This window comes from Lactuca saligna, chromosome 7 (assembly GCF_052625555.1).
Source record: "Lactuca saligna cultivar CGN05327 chromosome 7, ASM5262555v1, whole genome shotgun sequence".
NCBI classification, from domain to species: Eukaryota; Viridiplantae; Streptophyta; class Magnoliopsida; order Asterales; family Asteraceae; genus Lactuca; species Lactuca saligna.
This window is the reverse complement of record NC_136423.1, coordinates 161,764,256-161,770,710: the sequence shown is the minus strand read 5'-3', so window position 1 is coordinate 161,770,710 and position 6,455 is coordinate 161,764,256. Positions and strand designations below refer to the sequence as shown.

Below are 6,455 nucleotides of genomic sequence, written 5' to 3'. Positions count from 1 at the left end.
CACTCAATGATTTAGACAATTAAAAATTTAGACAAAAAAACTTATATCTTATTAATTTAATAAAATTTTATATATCTTTTGATTTTTAATTATCAATATTTTTTTCTTATCCATAGTTTCCACTGCACAGTACATTTTGCGTTAAATCATTTTTAATCTATATTCAAAAAAATAACAATGTAAAAAAATTGATTGTGTATTACAACAATGTATTGTGAAATATACACAATTATAGCATCATACTTGTGTCTCTACAAATGTCTTCTGACGCTCAATGCCATTGGGGCTGTTGTGATGATTGCTTCATAATTCCCAGTCAGTCTCATTGTTAAAGTGTTGGTTGGTGCTATGCATTTAAGAGTTGCTTGCTAAAGTTTGTTGCATCTTTTTAGGTTCTCAAGTTATTTAGCCATGACTTCTTTAAGACTCAAATTGAATCATAATTTTTCTTATTATTATTTTCTTCATTAAGACATTATATAATTGACAAGAAATGACAATGTATTTTTGTTGATTTATTTATTATAGCATCACACTTTTATTTTTTCCTGTTGTAACATTGTATTTTAAAAAATTACCAAACTATAGCATGCCATCCAATTAGATTTGAATATTGTTGCTTTTTTTTTTTATTGCAAACCACTTATTATGTATTAGTTTTGGTATTTTAATTTGTCAATCCGTGTATCACACGGGTTTTAACCTAATATTATAATAAATGAAGGTTTTTTGCCACATGTCTTCTTATCATTAATTTGGACACATGATATTTTTTAGAATTTTTAAATTTTTAATTTTCCACTTGTTATTTTATTGTATTTTTCATTTTATTAAATTAAAATTCCACATTTAATATGTAAGGTAATATATATAAGGGATGTATTAGAAAGGGTTTATATATGTAATGTATTCAATACATTAAAACCTTATTAATTTTAATAATTTAAAATTTTTCTTATTTTTCTTATAAATTCAAACTTTTTAAATTGTTAAAATTTCATATTTAATTCTTTTTAAATAAACCAATGTAATACATAAATCTCGCACCTAGTATTAAACATACACGACGTTACACACGAAACAAAAAAAAAATAAAAATAGATCTCATCTAGAAAACACAGTTACACCGACCATAGTTCATTCCCTCCCTTTACAATCATCGTCTTCGTCATTAAACCCTAAGGAAGAGTTCAACCTCACCTGCGGTGTAATTGCTATGAGCTTTCCTGATCTACAAATGGTGCATTTTTATCACTCCATCTCCTACTCCGTTTTTTCACAGCACATGTTTATGCAATTATTCGCCCGGAAGTAGAATGAACTAGGTTTTTTTGCACCTTTGTGTTATTGTCCACGATTTCGATACCATTGGAGTTCTTGACCTATCTATTACTACTCCAGATTCGTTTAATTTTACTTTTCAAGTTCGGAATCAGTTAGATCTGTCGATATGAATTTTGAGTATGAATGCCTCTATGTTCATTTTCTAACTACTCGATTCAGCTTCTAAATGTGAATTTATTATCAATCGTACACAATTTTCAGACGAAGCTGTAAGCATTTGTGATTTGTATTCGTTCCGAAATGTAAGAACACATTTATCATCGTCTATGGAACAGAGCCATGTATGATGTATCAACTAATTGAACTGATTTGGTATTTAGAATTAATACGCCTGATGTTTAGTCTTATCTGCTTGCGACTGCTGCTGTAAGTGCTTGTTTGCTGGATAATTCATTACTTTAAAAGGAAAAATTCTCAAGGTCTATTTTTTTTTTTTTTTTTTCTTTCCATATCTAGTTTATTCTCATAGAAAATGACACCACTGAATTCTTTACACAAGAAATACTGATCTTTTTTTTTACTCAATATCTTAGTATGTGATTAGTGATTACATTTCAATTCTAATTTGGTTCTATATGTGAAGACTGAACATTTCCATAGTTGCTATTTGCTAAATGCTTGTAGATATGATTATAACAAAAAGATATCTGTCATCTACTCATCTGACTATCAATTTCTGTATATCTTATAGGTTTTGTGATAGATCTGACTACATTTGTGGCTTTGATTAAGATATCATTCTGGTGTTCCTTAAGACCAATGGCTATGTCATTGATCTCAAGAGGAACTTACAGTTACTGGCTTCTTTTCACTTACACAATTTTCTCCTCACATCTTTGCAATGGATTCTATCTACCTGGAAGCTACATGCACACCTATTCAACACACGATGAAATATTTGCCAAAGTCAACTCTCTTACATCAATCGAGACAGAATTACCCTTCAGTTATTATAGTCTCCCATACTGCACACCTCCAGGAGGGATTAAAAAAAGTGCAGAAAATTTAGGAGAACTTTTAATGGGAGACCAAATCGATAACTCCCCTTATCGTTTTCGTATGAACATCAATGAATCAATCTTTTTATGCACAACACACCCGTTGACCGAACACGAAGTCAAACTTCTTAAACAAAGAACCCGTGATTTATATCAAGTCAACATGATTCTTGATAACCTACCCGCAATGCGATTCGCAAACCAAAATGGTAACAAAGTTCAATGGACTGGTTTCCCAATCGGATACACACCTCCAAATAGTGACAATGATTACATCATCAATCACCTTAAGTTCAAAGTCTATGTACATGAATACGAAGGCACAAGCGCACAAATCTTTGGCACAGGGGAGGAGGGCATGGGCGTAATTTCATCCACAAATGACGAAAAGAAAGCTTCCGGATACGAAATTGTCGGGTTCGAGGTTTTCCCGTGTAGCGTTAAGTACGATGAAAAAATGTCGAAACTTCATCAATACGATGACGTGGCGTCCATGGATTGTTCAATGGAGATTGAAAAGCTACAAGTTATAAGAGAACAAGAGAGAGTTTCTTTTACTTATGAGGTTGAGTTCATAAAAAGTGACATCAAATGGCCTTCGCGATGGGATGCGTATTTAAAAATGGAAGGATCGCGTGTTCATTGGTTCTCGATTCTTAATTCGTTAATGGTGATTGTTTTTTTGGCGGGAATTGTTTTTGTTATATTTTTAAGAACCGTGAGACGCGATCTCACGCGATACGAAGATTTAGATAAAGAATCACAAGCGCAGATGAACGAAGAGTTATCCGGATGGAAACTCGTGGTGGGCGACGTGTTTCGCGAACCAACGAATTCCAAACTTCTCTGTGTCATGATCGGAACCGGAATCCAAATCACCGGAATGGCATTCGTAACGATCGTATTCGCCGCGTTAGGATTCATGTCTCCGGCTTCACGTGGCATGCTTTTGACCGGAATGATAGTTCTCTACGTCTTCTTAGGAACCGGAGCCGGCTATTCCGGAGTTTACCTATGGCGCGTTGTAAAATCGACATCGGATGGATGGCAAGGGGTATCTTGGTCAATTTCGTGTTTTTTCCCCGGAATCGTTTTTACCATTCTAACCATTTTGAATTTCATTCTTTGGGGGAGTAATAGTACGGGTGCGATTCCGATCTCGTTATACTTCATTCTTTTTTCGTTATGGTTTTGCACATCGGTTCCGTTGACTTTATTGGGCGGGTATTTAGCGACCCGACCCAACCCGTTAACATACCCGGTTCGGACTAACCAAATAGCTCGGGAAATCCCGGAGAGAAAATACCCTTCGTGGCTACTTGTTTTGGGGGCGGGGACTTTACCTTTTGGCACTCTTTTTATTGAGCTTTTTTTTATTCTTTCGAGTATTTGGCTTGGGAGATTTTACTATGTTTTCGGGTTTTTGCTTGTGGTGCTTTTGTTGTTGGTTGTTGTGTGTGCTGAGGTGGCGGTTGTTTTGACTTACATGCATTTGTGTGTGGAGGATTGGGGGTGGTGGTGGAAGGCCTTTTTTGCTTCGGGTTCGGTTTCGGTTTATGTTTTTTTGTATTCGATAAATTATTTGGTTTTTGAGCTTCAGAGTTTGAGTGGGCCCGTGTCTGCGATACTTTATCTTGGGTATTCTTTGATTATTGCGGTTGCGATTTTGTTGTCTACTGGGACAGTTGGGTTTGTCGCGTCTTTTTATTTTGTTCATTATCTTTTTTCATCAGTTAAGATTGATTAGGGCGATTTATTCATTTATCTTACAAAAGCACACATTGAAGATTCTTAGTGTTATATTCTAATCTTGTTTGTTTTTGTTCCATTGTATTTTTCATGATTTAAATGAAATGTAGTCTGAATGACTGGCAATGGCATGGTGTTGTTATTCTGTGATGCTTTTTGTTTGTTTTCTTGATTAAAGCTGTTGTGTGTGGTTATTGGGTTTATTTGTTTACCCATATTTGGTAAAGGCATTGTGTTAATTTGGAATCATATTATTGGGTAAATGACAACTCTTTAAGCACATTTACTAATATGTTACAAATTCCCCAATTAGGAATCACTCACGTCAAAAGTGTCGATTGTTTTATCGAGCTCAAACCCAAGTCTGAATTGAGGCTCGAGTCGAATTTCAAGCTCAAGGTTTTTTGGTCGAGAATGCCATCACATAACACGCACAAGAGACTTGATTTTCTTACATGTTATACATGTTAATGTACGCGATTAACTATATTTTATACCAAAAGTAAGTAAGTGAAATTAGTTAGGGCCTAAATGCAAAGCAATAGGGGCTACTTATTTAAGCCGTCCGGTGTGGGCAACATTTTCGGGATGATGATTCATCATCTTTTCTCCATAACATCTCCAAGGGGATAGTGTTACTTTTTTAGAACGCCGTTGAGAGGAAGAAGAAAAGCAAAAAAAGAAAGGGATGCAGAAAACAAAACGGGTGTTGCCCTTCGTTACCGGCACCACGGGAAACAACATAATACCAAAAAACGGTTCTCCCCCTATGGTCACTGTGTTTTTAGGATGCCACCTCAAAAAAACGATTACGGGCATTGCTCACACCAAACCCTCTTAAGGTTTCGTAAACAAACCCCCATTAATCTTACAAAAAAATTCTTAACCACTTTATGCCATTTCATTCAAATCAATATATAATTATTATGTTATTTATTTATTTATTTATTTATTTATAATTTAAACTAATTTCTTTATTGTAATTATATTATTTATTATTGGTTTTATTTAATTTATTAATTTATGTATAGATTTTTTTATTTAGAGAAATTTTTATTTTGATATATTATTTAAATAAACCGCTTAATTTTTTTTATTTGACATTTTGTATGTAACATTTATTTTTGACGTTAATTATTATTATTATTTTTTTTTGATGTTATATTTGAATACGTTTTTTAATGTTTTTCTGATGTTTTGTTTGCTTACATTTGTTAAAGATTTTACTGTCACTTAATCGTGGTTTGTGATCTAATTCAAATATTTAACTATATAACACATAAACAATTGATGGTTCATCGATAATCTAATATAACTTGATCATGGGTACAAGTGTAATGCTTGATTTTCGGTATAAATTTATTTCCAATATGTCTATGCTTTTCCTTTGGGACACAACGTGTTGGAGCCTCAACCCGGCATGCCGAGATGTCCTTGTCCGCAGACTTTAATGAGCCCACATAACGTGTTGAGGTGCCACAACACGACGTGTTGGCGGCTGGGAAGGAAACCCTAATTTAAAGGCTTTAAGTCCCCTTGACCGACCTCCTCACCAGCCTCCGTTGTTACATGAAACCCTAAACCGAGTTTTGAGCTTTCTTGGTGGTGTTTTTGAAGATTCTTGTGCTCATTTGAAGGAGTTTTGGGAGTTTGAAGGAGCCTAGCTTGGAAGGAAGGTTTTAGATCTAGAATCTCACCACTTGTAGCAGTCTCCTTGAGGTATCAAGTTTGAACCTTAATCTTTAGATGTTTAGATCTCCTTGTTCCATTTTTTGGGTGGTTGGAGGAGTTTGGTCGTTTTGAGGACCTGACATTTCAGTTCTGAGTTTGTCTTGGCCTTCTTATGCTTAAAGTTGCAAGCTTTATATGAAGAATTGGTCCCATACATGCATTAAGTTTCTTTTTGAGATTAAGAGCTTCTTTTAGGAATGCACAAACGTAAAATTGGCAACTTTACGTGATTTTGTAGGTTAATTAGGCCAGATCTGTGTTTTGGGGCTTGGACTCATGAGTTAAGTGCTTATTGGATTAAGTCTTTTGCTTTTAAGACTTAGGGTTTGGGTTTTGGACCCTTTTTAGTGATCCTTATGGGTAAAGTTTGAAACTTTAGCTTTCTAACTTTTCATTTGAGTCCAGATTTGAGGTTGGGACTCTTGATATCGAAGGAAATGGTTTAATATACTAAGTTGTTGGAGCTCGAGGAAACACAACGTGTTTTCGAGTAAACACGGTAAGCTGGGTGGGATTTTCCCACTTGTATCGATAAATAGGAAACACGGCGTGGTCAAAAGGAACCACGACGTGTTGGGTCAACATGGGTTGTTAACCTTGACTTTTGACTTTCATCTTTGACCAAGTTTGACC

The 6,455-nt window shown here is 34.8% G+C and overlaps 1 pseudogene across 1 annotated transcript; it reads left to right on the top strand.

The window, feature by feature from the left end:
• Positions 1-1,077: 1,077 nt before the first annotated feature.
• Positions 1,078-4,217, top strand: LOC145005191 (transmembrane 9 superfamily member 12 pseudogene; annotated as a pseudogene). The gene is made up of 2 exons (XR_013662519.1): positions 1,078-1,240; positions 2,036-4,217. The product of XR_013662519.1 is annotated as a transmembrane 9 superfamily member 12 pseudogene (transcript).
• The last annotated feature ends 2,238 nt before the right edge of the window (positions 4,218-6,455 follow it).